Genomic DNA, 17,570 nt, shown 5'->3' on the forward strand with positions numbered 1-17,570 from the left:
AAAAAGTAAATACTATTTGCCTGTACCTACTCAAGATGTTATTACTTCTAGGTTAACAAAATCACTTTGTTATGAAAAATTAAACAATTTAATCCTGAACTAGAAAACAGAAAACTATAATTTACCTGCAATGTGTACGTCCACATTTCACGATTATTTATAACCAACGCACAAACAAATAGCCCAAATAACACCTTTTACTTTCACCACATATAGGCCTACACTGAGTTTTTTTTTCTCATCGTCCACATTCTTTAAGTACCGAGAGGTCTTGTCCAGAGTTTAGCAAAAGCTTTACATTATCTACCTAACCCTACACAGCAGAAAAAGTAATTGGTATCTGCGGGAACACTTGCTTGAGAATAATTCAATGCAACACGTTACAAAAACAAACACATCGTAGCCACCATTTTCTTTTCTGTGTACAAGCAAAAAAAAATCATTGCTGGTTCTACCAATAGGAAATCAGAAACAGATACTGCTGAAATGAAAGCAGCTTTGCTTTTAAAACTTTCTGCAAAACACAATTTTACGGTTGAATAGAATTCTGCACCTATGGTTCAGTTTCATTTTGGTCTCATTTGGTCAATAAGCATCGGTGCAGTAGCTCCATCCAGATTCATAAAATTAAAAAAATTTATTTCAAATTTCTTAACGATTAAGAGAAATTTTCAAAATCAATGGTTTTAAAGGTTTTATTAAAAATGTTTTATAACATGTTTAATGAAATATTTTTCGTGCAATATTAAACAAAGGTTTTAAAAAGACCTTATAAGTAATGTTATACAAACAACATATTTAAAATGTTTCTTCATTAATGTTTTTCAGGAAACATTTTATATATATTACAAAAATGTTTTATTTAACAAATATTGTCAGTGCAATGAAGAAATATTACAAAAATATTTTTAAAATATGTTCTTGCTGCTTGGGTCGGATGGTTGTTAACAAACACACGTGTAAATTTGATGAAAAATTTATACGAAATATACTTAAATAATCCACAAAGAATATGAGTTATTTATTGAAAATAAAATTTTTAATTATCACCGAAAACGATTTATTGTTACAAATTTTAGATGAAAAACGTGTACTTTTATTTTTTTGCTTCTTAATTTTGAAAATGAATAATTTTTTTAAAGTATGTAATTTTTAATAGAATTTTTTTTTAATTTTTTAATATTTTTTTTTATTTCAAACATGAATAATAATAACAATCTAAAAAAAATATCAGGAAATTAATGAGCTACACAAATAAATTTTTAGGTTAGGTTGGTTGTTATAACACTCACGTGTAAATTTGATAAAAAATTTATACAAAATATTCTTACTTTTATTCCACCCTAAATTCGCAAAAAGTATCGTTTTTTAGGAACACTTCAAAACTCTTCAAACATCAATTTCTATTCATAGTTAATATTTTAATTAGCACACGACTTAAACGAACACAATAATAACACAAAATTTTAAATATTTTTCTCAATTTGATCGCAGCACCAACTGTCGGGACAAACTGAAATTAAAATAGACTTATATTTAATATTTGTTGCTGCGATAGTAGCGCAGTCTACCGGATCGAATGTAAATCATTCCAAAATTAACAACTACTTATAAATGAAAAATTAGTTAAATAAACATTTTCCAGTGGACCAAATTGAAATAAACTGAAGTAATCCACAACGAATATGAGTTATTTATTGAAAATAAAATTTTTAATTATCACCGAAAACGATTTATTGTAACAAATTTTAGATGAAAAAAATGTACTTTTATTTTCTTGCTTCTTAATTTTGAAAAAGCCCGTTGCCATGGAGGCTAATTATCAACAATGCTTAGTTTTTTTTGAGGAAAAATATATATAGAAGAAATTAAATTAAAAAAAATGGGTGCGTGTACTTAGGTACGCGCATATGAAGTTATACTTCTTTGGCATCATTAAAAAATAGTTTTTAATTTGCATGCAAAAATATTGCGTGGAGTCCCTCCGCGTGGAAGTAGTGAAACTTCGTAATGTGGAAATGAAAATAGGAAGGGGTAGAAATTGATTTTTAGTGAAATCATATTGTATCAAATCAAACTAAAAAATAAAGGAAATAAATTTGTAACGATTCATAGATTGATCTTCAGAGAGAGAGAGAGAGAGACAGAGAGAGAGAGAGAGAGAGAGAGAGAGAGAGACAGAGAGAGAGAGAGAGAGACAGAGAGAGAGAGAGAGAGACAGAGAGAGAGAGAGAGAGAGAGAGACAGAGAGAGAGAGAGAGAGAGAGAGAGAGACAGAGAGAGAGAGAGAGAGAGAGAGACAGAGAGAGAGAGAGAGAGAGAGAGAGAGAGGGCACCTATTCAATGTCTATAAAACTAACTTTTTTATGAGAGCAGATTTTCATGAAATATATCATGAAATCATTCAACGATAAAACCTGTTTATTTAATCAAGCGGACGGGTTCGCCCCTAGGAGAAAATAACGCGGCGAAACCTTGTGGACATAGAGAAATGACACACTCGCTATTTATGTGTCTATGAAACATGATTTTTTTTCTGCAATTTAAATTGTAATATACAAAAACGGTATTGAAAATTTAAACAAATATGGCGACTCTACAAACTGTCAAGAGCTTTTTTTTTTTCTTACTCTCACTTAGTTCCTTACAATAGCAAACGTAACGTAATGGCTTGAAAGCTATTGCTCGGCAGACATAGAGGAATGACACTAACAGTTTGTATATCTATGACACACATTACATTATTTAGTTTTTTCTTAACTCAGAATCGAGATAAAATATCCAATTGTGAATCTAAACCATCCTCGAATACCCCGTGAACTCACACAAAAAATTTCATCAAAATTGGTCCAGCCGTCTAGGAGGAGTTCAGTGACATACACACGCACACAAGAAATATATATATGAAGATAAAGATAAAGATATATGTCAAGGCCAAATAATTTTATTGTTTTGTGTGGGTGATATCTCATGATTTGAACAAAAAGTAAATTCACTGATAGCTTGCCCTTGCACATTTATAAAATTAATATAATATATTTAATTTAAAAAAACTTGCTAACATGTAATACGGTTTCATGCCGGTCCGTGGTTTTCGCAGCACTGAGCATTCTCTCTTTTCTATAAATATATATATATATATTTATATTTAAATTTATGTGTGTGTGTGTGTGTGTCCTGATATGTCCATTGAGTGCTATTTTGAAATTTAATCTTTAACAGAAAAAGAAAATTCTAAGGAATAAACCAGGATGCCTATAGACATGTTTGTAGTATTCCTTTAATCAATAATGATCCTCTTTCCCCCACCTGGTTTAAGGGGAAAATCTTAATTAGTTTGTCTGGCCTCTCCTTGCTCCCGCTGATGGTATATTTACTTAGTTTTTTTTTCCTCGCGCACTTCCAGTTCTTAATCAGCCACTTGGGCAATTATATTTAATTAGTAGCACGAGAGCCAGTTACACCATGTCAAGTTGTCTCGTGGTACGTACGGTTTTGTGGCTCAATAATTTTTCCATTATTTTTTTTTTTGTTTGTTGTAACTGTATTTTGCTTTACCAGTTATGTATTGTTTTCTGGTCTACGTTAATATTTTAAGCCGTTTGAGGCATGATTGCACTGTATCTATTTGACTCTCTCTCTTTTTGTTATTCACAGCTGGCTAGCTTTTCTTTGCGAAGGTCCAATTACGGGACCTGATAATGTAAAATATAATCGATTTATGTTATGCTTATAATTTTGTACAAGTATAGAATGTTACATTTGCAGGGATCAGTATTATACATTTTTAAGCGAATTATTCAACTATGTAAAAGCATTTTGTGTAAGAAAATATTTGTATCTATTTATAATGTATCTATTTTCAGTTGAAAGGTTAATAATTAAAGGAGACATAAAGATAAAATTTAACTTTGCTTGTACCTACAATAGCACACCTCTAGCAGCCATTCCTAATCCAGCTTAGGACTTTGTCATTTGTTTTAAGGTACATATTTTGTGAGAGTACTTTTTACGTTTATCATTGCGTGGGTTGGAGGTTATTTGCTTATCTGCAACAAGTACCCTTCAGCATAAGAATGTACTTCATGTCGTGGCCTTGGGGTGAGGCCGAGCCTGGCCGAGGTTAGCGCCCGGTCAAAGACCCGGGGTGGTGTTCCCAGGAAAACCTGTAGAGGGGGGTGGGGGTTAAAACTGCGGTTCCAGTGGGAACAGTTGTGTACAGGACCCGAAGGCGTGACTTTATTTTGGTGAAGATGATTCGCGATCATGCCAAGAAGTCAGGCGAGGTCTAGGAACTGGCCGGTCCTAAGAGCTTACAGTGCCTAGCAGTTCTCGTCACAAATCGGGGACGAATTACAGGAGACGTCCGTGCGCCAAGGCGGTAATGAAAATGAATACCCTGCTGGGTCATTGAAATGGTAAAGCTGGGAAAACTTGGGGAGACAAGTCTTATAAAGGTTGGATGGGAGTGTACAGGAGGATGAACAAGTTTAAGTTCATGCAGCAGAGGAATGATTGGAGACATTATTTAAGTTCAAAAATTTAAAATTAAAAATTGTTCCAAAACTATTAGTTGGCGGCACAGTGTTAAAGTGTATTAAAGTATTAAACTGTGTTAAAGTGTTCAAACAACGCTTCATCCTTTTTATTGATATGCCTGAATCAGTTCCACTTCCGTTAAAGAAAATAATTGACTATTAAAGACCTCACAGCCTTGCTGATCTCTTCTGCCACTGCGAACGAATTCACACTTATTGTTACAGGAATGTAATTTGTCCAAATATCAACATCTTGATCAATTGCATTCGATGCGAGAACAAATTCGTAAATTCTTCTTTGAGTTTTTTTAGTGGTCTTGTCATCTTCTGGATCTGTCGCTGTAGTGGTCGAAGGAGGTCCAGTGTCGTGTTCCATATTGTGTGGTTTTTTCACACTATCCTTTTATAAAACATACTTGTGAAATTCTCAATTGAAAATAAGTCTTTACTGCTCGTATGAATTAGTACATACGGTAGGTAACAGTGTAACAATGGTTCGAAATATACCGACAAGGAGCAGCGGGCCGGTTATGGTCCCCAGTTACTTCTCGGAATCAAGGCCTCGTGACAAAATGGTCTTTGCCAAGGGTCAGCCGGTAAAAGGCACCTAAGGTATACCAAGTTAATGCACAGAGAACATCGAAATATTTCCATTTTTAATATTGCACAATAAATATTATAATGCGTGAAAAATCTATAAAAATATTTTTTCAAAACTGTCCAACGTGGGATCGAACCTGAATCGCCAGTGTGGTAATCAACTGCCTAACTGCTGTGTACATGTGCCTCGTTTACCGATCGGTTGTTTCACGAGAAAAATTCACAATTGGGGATTTCTTCTTTATATACGGTAGGTAGCTATTGGAATTTACTTTACTCTCGCAAAGGGTCGTCACATTCGGAGACTCGAGGTTCACGCCCTATCCTAGTTAGTGTGTTAGTTTATCTATTCACAATACCTGTAAAATTTACAGAAGTAGAATTATTTTATGAGAGCCTTGAGCAAAATAAAAAATATATAACGTTTACTTATGTTGTTGTTACATGTGTTAAATGCGGTTTCTCTCGCTCAACATTCTTTAAAAAAAAATGTAATATTTTTTATTTGGTTCAGGTTTTGGCTATCCCTAATTTTATCAATTTTATGGCAATTATTTTGCAAAGCAAAGAGGAGTAAATAATATTTTAAAAGTGGTGTAATGTATTATTTTGTTATTTTCAATGTCCATTTAATAATGTTTGTGCTGCAAACCTTTTTTGAACATACGTATTTGTTTTGTCAAAACACATATTAGATAGTGACCAAAATTTTTATTTACAGTTTTAGTTGGGGCACTTTTGAATAATTTTTGTGCTCGGCCAACCACTTCTAATATTCCAGTAGAATTTGTATCTGGCGTGCTTGTTTATTAGAATCGTTAATTTTTAATTTAACTAATTATTCTAATATTTTTTTATAATTTTTTTCTAGGAATACTTTTACAACTGTCAAACATCCCCACGAGCTTTCACATGAACTAAAATTTATTATATTAAAATTGTTGTTTTTTTTTTAGCCATTATAATAATTTTTTGCGTTTTTGTTTCTGAAGTTTTTTTTTTTAAATAACCTTGTTATTACACTTATATATATGTAAATATATATATATTTTTTGCAATTTTGGGACTATTACGTTAATTTCCTGGGGCTTTCATTTTTTAAAAAAAAATTTGTTGTGTTTCTGGGTAGCTGGTGTTTGCTCAGCCCCAGGGGTTGCCAAATAACGCCGCCGAAAGCCGGCCATTAGTGTGGTATGTGGGCGCACTGATAGCGTATCGGCCGCTGGCTACAGCGGTATCGGCCACCACCAGAAAGCATAAATCACTGCAGTGAGCGCGCACATATCAATGCTTGGCTGAAGGGCCCAGCGAGGGCAAATGGGGAGGGGGTGAGTAGGGCGGCACGCCGGCCGAATGAAGTATTATTGGCGGGAGGCGAGCGCGCAAGGGCGGGACCCACAGCGCCTGCTTGCCTGCTATAAATAACCCTGGCCTCGCCCGCCGAGTTGGACCGCCTGCCCTGCGCACAGTAGCAGTCACAATCGCTCGGCAACCAATCCCTGCGTAAGGCTGCGTCATACCTAGTCAGTACCTACAGCCACCGGCACTGCAGGGGGTGGTGCATGTTTCACTCACTCTTCACATCGAGACGTCTGTTTTCTGGACAAACATTATTATAGTTCAAAACTTGGTATAATTTTTGTCATTGTATATTTTACATATAACCTACTTTAAGGTTACATTTAGTTTACAAATTAATATAACTCAGTAGAGAGAGCATGTATGATTTAGAACACAAAAAAATATGCAAATTAAGTTAAATAATCACTTCTTAATCTTATAATATCTTATAGATCAATTTTTTTTATTTTACTCCCTCCCCCTTACATCACAGGGCACACCCATAATTCCTATAGCACATACGTAGAGAAATCGTCTGTTTACCTACACGTATGGCAGAATAAATTTGTTTTATATTTTATTATAGCTACATTATTTAGCAAGTTTAATTTTTGTATTAATTTTGCAAAAACCTGGTTCTTTAGCATTGTTTTTCCCAACAAAATATGCGGTTTCCCTTGTAAAATAAAGCTATATTCTTTAAATAAACACTATTTATTTTTGTCATTGTATATTTTACATATAACCTACTTTAAGGGTATATTTAGTTTACAAATTAATATAACTCAGTAGAAAGAGCATGTATGTTTTAGAACACAAAAAAAAATATGCAAATTAAGTTAAATAATCACTGTCATCTTATCTCTACGTGACCACGAAAAAATAACTTATAAATCAAATTTTTTTATTTTACTCCCTCCCCCTTACATCACAGGGCACACCCATCCTTACCCCCCCCCCCCCCAAAAAAAAAAAAAAAATATTGAACCACTATACACAACTGTACCTCCCCTTTTTCAATATTAACATTTTTTAAATTTAATTTTCAATTAAGACTGGTCAGTGTATCTCAAAAGTTATTTCCGCCTCTGCAATTCCACAAAACCCCCTCTCACCCTCCTCCGCACCATGTCACTACACCACAAATAACTTTTTTTATTTCCCTCACACACTAATGAACATATTTCACAAGTTGGAATTTAGATGTCACCAATTTTTTTGTCAGCTATCATAAATTGCATAGGAAGGAATATCAGAGTATGCTCAAAAGTAGCTTCAGAGTTGCTGGGTGTCTTTTTAATATATAACAAATTTGAGTGCAGTGGATGAGGCTCGTTCCATTCTAACTCATTTGATTTTAAGGATAGGAAGAGAGCACCTTATCCCTTTAACGAAAATTTCAACTGAAGATTAAGAAAGTAAACTAGGTAGTCTATATAAAATAAAATAAAATAAGTAAAATAGAATAATATATTAATAGTAATAGTATAGTAACAGTATAGTAATAGTAAATAAAATAATAAAATAAGTAAATAAAAGTAATAAAATGTCGAGGGAGGAAGTTCGAAGATGTTTTGACAGGATGGTGGAGGGGAGGTGGTGGGGAAATTTTAAGTTATAAAATTAATTATTACATGTAATGACAGAGATGGTAGCCAGAGCACGCCAAATGTGATGTCAAATCTATATACTAGGATTGCTAGTGGCATCCATCTTTAACTAACAAAAAGGTTACAAAAATATATCACGGTCATACACACCAAAGTGTTCCATTTAGTGCATGATCACTCCCCCTCCAACACAATCACACACATACCTCTCCTCGTTCTTTCTCTTCCTCACACATTCTTTCTTCCTCTCCTCTCTTCTCTTCCTCTTCACCTACAGCCCTATCTGTCCATCACATGCCCCTCCTTCCTCGTCCTCACTACTCTCACTATCTCTACTTTGTCTCTCTCTCCACAAACCCTTTCTCTCTTACCTATTATCTTCACTTGAAGTGTAAATAATTAATAATAATATGTAATAAGTTTACCTAAAAAATAAGAATGTATTTTAAGTAGTATATAATAGTTCCTCCGGGCACAGGGTTGAAGGTATGGAGCCGAGCAGCTAATCACCATCTTGGATGATGACATCACGGCAGCCATCTTGGAAGACTTTGACCTTGACCTTGGCGGCCATCGTGGGTTTGCCATCTTTGAAGACGTCATTGTAGCCATTTTGTTTTCTCGAACATTCCACTATTTAGTTTTCCGCCATTTTGGATTATAACTTCACTGTTGAAATTTCCGTTATGAAAGCAACCTTACAATTTAATTTATTATCCAATTTTAATGAAAAAAATCTAAAATACATATAAAAGAATCAAATTTTTGTTAAAAATTTAATTAAAAATGGGTGCGTGTACTTATGTACGTGCGTGAGAAGATAAATTTCTTTGGCAACATTAAAAAATAGTTTTTAATTGCATGAAAATAATTAATTACAATAAAATAATAAAAGGGATGGAAAAAGATAGTCATGACAGTCAATTTAATTCAGTTCTAATTACAAAAATTAAATAATAAAAAATTATGAGAATAATAAATATATATGACATAATTTGTACTAAATAATGTAAGATACTTAATATTAAATATTTATTATCCACTAGCTGCAGTACCCGGCTTTGCCCGGGCTGAACACCGGGTGATATATTGTCCGCGAGTTACAGCAAAATGGATAGCGATATGTCCATTGTGGTGGAAATTAAGAAATGACACATAATTACTGTTTGTGTATCTGTGACCTATGATTTTCTGTTTACCCATGGCGATCAGTTGAAAGGTTTAGAAGTTGATTCGCTACAGCGCTATCTAGCGGCAAGTTACAAATAAAATGGATAGCATAAAAACCTTCTTCATGATAAAAACACTTCGATGTGCCAACTTTCATAGCGATCGGTCGACGTCATACATGCCAACATCAAATTATATATATTCTTATATTTCGAAATTTTGGGGGTTTCACTTTTGCGGAAAGTGGATGTTCAGGACCTCGAATGGTTCGAAACACTCCATCTCGAAAGAAATAATATTTGAAATTCCTGAAATGTTCGATATTTTTGGGCTTTGTCCCCAGAGGGTGAGGGGTGATTTTGAGGACCCTGAATGGCAGGGAAACACTAAACATCGAAAGAGAATGATTTTTGAAAATTTCTAAATTTTGGGGATTTGACCCCTCAGAAAAAGGGGGGGGGGGGATGTTGAGGACCCCGAATGGCTCGTAAACACTCCAAATCGAAAGAGAATAGGTTTTCGAAATTTTGGGAAATTTTTTTATTATTAGGTCTTTGACTCCTTGTGGGGGGAGGGTAGTTTGAGGACCCCGAATGGCTAGGAAACACTCCAAATAAGATAAAAATTATACTTAAATTTAAGAAACTTTTGAAATTTTTCGTAAATTTGGGGTTTTGCACTCCCCCCCTCCTCCCTCAAAATTGGGTGGGAAGTCAACTTTGGGTAAAAGTTCCACCATACCCCGGACACTTTAGTTCGTAATGGCTTATTTTTAATACAATTTCCTCCATTTTTTCGAAATTTTGTGGCTTTCACTTTTGAAGAAGGGGAGGGGGTGGATGTTCATGGACCTGGAATGTTTCGGAACACTCCATCTCGAAAGAATAGATATTTGAAATTCCTAAAATTATCGAAATTTGGGGGCTTTTTCCCAGAGGGGAGGGGGGTTCGAGACTATGAATGACTCGAAAACACTTAAAATCGAAAAAGAAAGATTTTTAAAATTTTTTGAACTTTCGAAATTTTGGGGCTTTATTCCCCTGGGTAGGTGATGTTGAGGACCCCTAATTGCTCGGAAACTCTCAAATCGAAAGAGATATAAAGAATATAAGTATGTAGGCATTTACTGTACGCCTATCTACCATAATAACAATATTGACAAATAGAAAAACTTATTACCTACCTATGAACAATTTTCTAAATAAATTAATAAATAACTCTATGTTTAAGAATTTGCGTACATACATAATATTAAACTTCTAACTATACACACCAAAAAAAACTAAGGATGTTTGTAAAAATTATTTTTTATTGTCATAATGTTTAAAACATTTGTAGGATTTGTTTATATGTATAACTGTGGTGGCCATATTCCGCTTATCCAAAGTAGTATAGAAATTAATTGAGATATTACTCCCTGTACACACCACAAATCTTTTAATTAATTTAAAAAAAACATAGTCCAAAATGAAACAAAATTATAAATAACAACTAATTTGACAAAAAAATTTATTCAACTGGAATGACAATGTTAACATCCACCTGAAATTTAAAAGAAGTAGGTAGGTAAGTATATATATACACTTATATATATATAAGAAATTAAATGAAATTAAAACATACATAAATAAAATTATCTCACACTCAACCAAACATAATGTTTTATATGAAATAAAGGAAGAAGGCAATTACACGTAACTATTCTAATTAATAAAAAAATCAACCTACCTGAAATAGTAAAATTCAAATTTTTCAACAATATATTACATAATTTATAAATATTTCTGGTCTTCGGTCTCAGAAGCCCTAAGACTCTTGACGCTCAGCAGATAAATTATAAACACTAAACCAAACTCCTTGCAAATAAGTAGGTACTGTAAAAAAATAACAATATTGACAAATAGAAAAAATTCGTAGGCCCTACCAACCTATGAATAAATTTCGAAGAAATTTATAAGTATAAGAATTTATATACCTACATAATATTAAACTTGAAACTATCCACACAACAAAAACCTAAGAATGTTAGTGTTACTAATTTTTTTTATTTGTGATAATACCTAAAATACGTATGTTTCCAAATGAAACAAAGTATAAATAATGACCAATTTGACAAAAAAAAAATTGTACAACTCGAATGATATTGAAAACATACACGTCAAATTTAAAAGAATTATGAGTGCCCTAGGTAGGGAGAAAAAATATATATTGTATAGAAGAAATTAAATTTAAAAAATGGTGCGTGCACTTAGGTACACGCATATGAAGTTATACTTCTTTGGCATCATTAAAAAATAATTTTTAATTGCATGCAAAAATATTGCGTGGAGTCCCTCCGCGTGGAAGAAGTGAAACTTCGTAATGTGGAAATGAAAATAGGAAGGGGTAGAAATTGATTTTTAGTGAAATCATATTGTGTCAAATCAAACTAAAAAAATAAATGAAATAAATTTTATAACGATTCATAGATTGATGTTCAGAGAGAGAGAGAGAGAGAGAGAGAGAGAGAGAGAGAGAGAGAGACCGACCTATTGAATTCCTATAAAACTTACTTTTTTATGAGAGCAGATTTTCATGAAATAAATTATGAAATCATTCAACGATAAAAGCTTTTTATTTAATTAAGCGGACGGGTTCACCCCAAGGAGAAAATTGACGCGGCGAGACCTCGTGGACATAGAGAAATGACACACACTCACAATTTATGTGTTTATGAAACATTATTTTTTTCTGCAATTTAAATTGTAATATACAAAAACGATATTCAAAATTGAAACAAATATGGCGACACTACAAACTGTCAAGATATTTATTTTTTTCTTACTCTCTACTTAGTTCCTTACAATAGCAAAACGTACCGTAATGGTTTGAAAGCTATTGCTCGGTGGACATAGGGGAATGACACATATTACATAAAATTAAGATATATTTTTTTAACCCGTTTAAAATTTATTTTTTTTAGACAAAAGATAGCCTATGTCCATCCCCAGGATATAATCTATCTTTTTGCCAAATTTCGTTACGATCCGTTCAGCCGTTCAGCCGGGAAAAGGTAACAAACAGACAAACAGACAGACAGACAGACAGAGTTACTTTCGCATTTATAATATTAGTAAGGATTATTTAATATTTTAAAAGAAAATAAATAAATGAAATAATTAATTCATTTATTTAATTTAGGTTTATTAATTTTCGAAATATTTATTATTTTCTTAATTTAATAAACACTTTTCATTTTTATCAAAAAGTTTACATTGAATTTGTTCATTTATTTTCATAAATATTTATTGAATTTAATAATAAATATTAAAAATTAATATTTTAATTTGATGCTCTATTTTAATTTTTATCACACATTCTTTATTAAATGTTTTATTAAATTTATTATTTATTTTGTAAATATTAAACAAGAATTATAAATTTTTAACATTTATAATTTAATAATATTTTGTATTAATTATATTAAATAATTATATTTTAATTTATATCAATAAATAATACATACGGATAATAAATATTAATATAATAATAATAATAATAATAATAATAAATATTATAAATATGAAAATAGTGATCAGAGGCGACGAGCGTGCCAACATGCGCGAGTAATAGAGGTTCTATTTCTATTTTGTTGTTAGCATTTTTTATAGACTTAATGAGCGGTTTAGCGGACAGCTTAAACCGTTAATTTTGTGTTACAGTGATCTGCGCGCATCTTAAAATTTCACTCTCATCATTTTGTCATAACGCACCTAAAGAAGTATAACTTAAAAATTGTTTAAAATAATTAAATGTACTTTTTGGCCAAGGAGCTCGGAGTCCTCGGTTCGAAACTGACGAGGTCTAAATAAATAAATAATAGTTTTAAAAAACTAAAAACACGCTTTACATAGAAAACCAAACTTAAAAAAAGAAAAAAATTAATAAATTTTAATTAAGAATAGTGTAAATTTTTTATAAATATAAATTAATAATAATGTAAATAAGAAAAAAAAATGTATTAAATTTAAAAAAGCGTGGGGTTCATGGTGTCAATAGTTATAAATATTTTATAAACAGATATGGGTAGAAGGATTATCATTTCGATAATATCTTAAAAAGCACCCCACGCTTTTTTTTAAATTTAATACGTTATTTTCTTATTTACATTATTATTAATTTATATTTATAAAAAATTACACTATTCTTAATTCAAATTTATTAAAATTAATTTTATATTTTTTAGTTTGGTTTTCTATATAAAGCTTGTTTTTAGTTTTTTAAACTATTATTTATTTTATACTTTTTAGTTTGGTTTATTTATAAAAGTTTTTTTTTCCCTCAATTTCTTCCAGGTAATAATCCTTAAACTGTAAGTTTTGCTCTCTATCCAAATATGTTTTTTGATTTATCATCTGCCAAACTTATCCATATTTTCCGTGTTTGATGTCTTTTATTTAATGATTTACTGACCTTGACATAGTTTGGAGTATTTGTAACTGCTTGGTGTAGATTTGCAGGTTGGTTTTCGAGTGGAATTTAAAAAATCTCCTTATCAGGTGTAGCTATTGAGGTTATGCATAGATATGGTGTTTTTACAAATATAGATAATATTCTCTTCAAGAAAGTATATTGTTCACAATAATCATAACCCACTCTCACTGTTCAATTATTTAAATTTCACAATATATAGTAGGATTTGTTTATATCGCGCCAAAGACAAACTGAAAGAAAAGAGTTTACACATGAGCGAAATGGTTTTCTTTATATATATATATATATATATATATATATTTGTTTCATTTTACCAATAAATCAACAATAATCTTATTTTGCAAATAGATTAATGGAATTATCTTATCAAATTAGTGTATTTTCATTGGTCCTCGATAAATCTACAAAGTTTGAATGAAATCTGGCCGTTTAAAGTGGGTCAAAATCGCACCCAAAGGAGTCGGTTACAAACATACAGGTGAAGCTAATATAAAGCGTATAAAAATGACGTCAGATCTTTCCTCCACGGAAGCGACCGGCAGACTGTTCTTCCAACACTTATGCTAATGTATATATATCGCCAACTAGTAAAACGTCATGTCCGCCATCTTGAAAATCAGTTATTCTTATCCGATTTTGTAAAATAAATTTTAAAATTTTTCAAAATTATTTCATTAAAATTTAATAAGATATTACTTAAAAACCACCGTTTCACATATCGTTATGGTCGCCATCTTGGATCATATAAATTTTGCATGTTTCGATACGCCCGTCATCTTGGTTGAGTATGTAGTCAACGTTACACTTTTCGTTACACCAACCGTATTGAATTCTATAAATGTTGCATTTTCTGTTACGGCCGCCATCTTGATAATCCGTTATTTTATTGCTAGAAATTCCGAAAAAATCCAAAAAATATTTTAAAAATTGGTTACTTCAAATGATTAGTTTCTTAAACGATTTCGGTCCTTTGTTCGATTCCCAACGAGAGTAAACCAGTATATTATTAATATGTATATAAAAATTTCTATGAAAATTAATAAAAAAATCTTGCATTATACCCGACAATTTTAATTATGTCACCACTGTATCAATTATCGTTACGGACGCCAACATGAAATTCTTTATTTATTATCCGTTTTTATGACGAAAAAAAGTTCAAAATTCATTAAAATATATATATTATTAAACTTATTGATTAGATCATATTCCATCCTTGTTAGAAACCGATAAGAGCAAAAAGTAAAAAAAAAAAAAAGAGATCATTCCTCCACGGAAGCCACCTGAAGACTGACCTCCCACCACCAATAACAAGAAATATATCGTCAGCTGGTATGACGTCATTTCATCCATCTTGTCTTCGTCCGCTGGTATGACGTCATGTCCAACATCTTGTCTTCGTCCGCTGGAGGCCACCATCTTGTTTTCGTCTGCTAGAGTGTGCTGACACCATGTTAGTGAAATGTTTTGTTCACCGTACCTTTGACCTCGACTGTTGGCATTGAACTTTGACCTTGATGACCATCTTAGATCCACCATTTTGTGTTCAGTACTCGCTACCAGGAACGATAGTTAACATAATATCATCTGCTAGCAGGCATTGCAACCATCTTGTTTTCGTATGCTGGAGGATGCCATATTGTGTGTGAGACTACTTGTCTGATAGAGTGCATACCATCATATTAGTTTAAGTTTTACCTTCTAGAGTGCAGTTATCATTTATTATTAATGAGGTGCCCACCATCTTAAAATATGGGGGCCATCTTGGAATTGTGTAATTATTCTGCTCGAAATTCAAGAAAACTGCCAAAATTCACCAAAAAATAACCTATTAGTTTACATATTGACTTGATAATTGGTTCGGTCCCTGGAAAATATATATTTCTAAATACCACAAAATTGAAAGTTACAAAAAATAAAACAACACACGTTCTTTTACAAACGTAATACTTATTACTTAAATTATATTCTACTACAAGATCACCCTGCGAATGTTAGCAAATTTTACAAACATTTAGGTCTGCATAGGCGTGAAATGACTAATTCTTAGCTCTAAACGGTTTATACAAGATAGAGACCAGCCAGAATTATTTACTGACATAGTCCTCCTCTTCTTGACAGAGTTTATGGACAACATGTTTAACAGTATGCTTCACATCGTCAGAACTGTAAATAACAGCAGCCGATGTCTTGAAGGTACGCTTCTTAACTTTTTCCTCGAATTGATACGGCTTACCATATACACAATCCAACCACAAAATATATTTCAAAGGTCCGTTTGTTGCTACAACCTCAGTAAGCTGATTTATTATGTTCCGTCTGATTGCAAGAAAATTACAAATGATTTTTGACTCACTAAACGTATTTAGAAAATACCAGTCTTTCAATGTTCCACGAAATGTAGACTGCAGCAAGTACAAGCCATTATCATTCACCTTTAATGCACCGAACACAGTATTAGGTTTTGTTCCATGTCCAGACGCCATAGCAATCGGTTGCTGCACATCTGTTTTCTTGCTTGATCGCTTACAAGCCTCCATTCTAAAGCGTGGAGTCAAAATTTCTGCAGGTTGTTCAGCAGTAGGCGCATGGACTTTACCTTCACATTTTTTCGCATGATGTTGCAAACTGTCAATGCGTGTAAACCAAACACAGCACTCATCGCCGCGAAGCTTTATACGAGAAAGATTCTTCTTGAATTTGGTCCGCTCATTTCTTACTGCATCATGGGAAAATGCGAATGACGTATCACAGTAGCTTCAAGGATACCGTGGTGATGAAGACGAGACTTTCAGACCCGATCAAGATACTGGCGTTGCCAAAGTTGTACCATTTCAAGGCATACTCTTATAAACATCAATTCATCGTTGTTGTATAGTGTTGAAGAGCATTGCTGATGCTTGAGAAAATCTTGTCAAAGTAACGACTTCGATGTTCGTTAGTTGTTGACGAATCACCATCAATTGAAGTCTCCATCGAGGGCGAAAGGGCGTTCGCCGAGGTTTCCTGTGCAGCTAGCACTGAAGTCATTAAGCACTCTTCTGCTGGTGGTACCACGACTGTTGAATTCTCCTCCAGTGTTGACGTCAGGGTACCTGTAGTCTATGGTAAAACCTCCATCGAGTTCGCCGTTAAAGTCGGTAGAGATGCCATCGTGTTAACAAGTACAGGTAATTACCCGACTTATGCACCAGCTGAAACAAACTAGGTGATCCTTACACCGTTGACGTCAGTAACAAACTGAGCGACGTGCTGTCTAGGACTCCCTTATGTACATGCACCTGATGGAATAATATGCTAGTCAAATCAAGAACCATTTACACAAGTCAAAACAACATTAAAAATAGAAGCCCATATGATCGAAACTAATCGATGAGGTGTGATACGTTCTCGTCTCAGTACTTCGATCCCATCAATGTACGCTAGGCCCCAAATGCTCCAATTCAAGCCATCAGGTCTATATACATTTGGCTCCATAACTCCAATTGCCCATCAGCATCATGTGCTACAAGAGCTCCATTAGCTCCATTTGCTCCAACATGCAATAATAACGTAATATACACGGAATGAACAAACAGTACTTACAGTACACACAGTATACACAGTAAACGAAACGAACACGCAATGTTTACGCAATTAATGCGCAAAACACGCATTGTACACGCAATGTACGTAATGACTACACATCGTTCACGCAGTTCAAGCATTTAATTCAATGGAAGTACAATCGGAAACACAATCAACGAAAGGCAGCACAATCGGAAGCACATTCGTCAAAAAAGGAAGCACATTTAACGAAAAGGATGCTATTTTTTCACAAACATTCAACTCAGCAGGA

The sequence above is a fragment of the Bacillus rossius genome, chromosome 5 (assembly GCF_032445375.1).
Source record: "Bacillus rossius redtenbacheri isolate Brsri chromosome 5, Brsri_v3, whole genome shotgun sequence".
Taxonomy (NCBI): Eukaryota; Metazoa; Arthropoda; class Insecta; order Phasmatodea; family Bacillidae; genus Bacillus; species Bacillus rossius.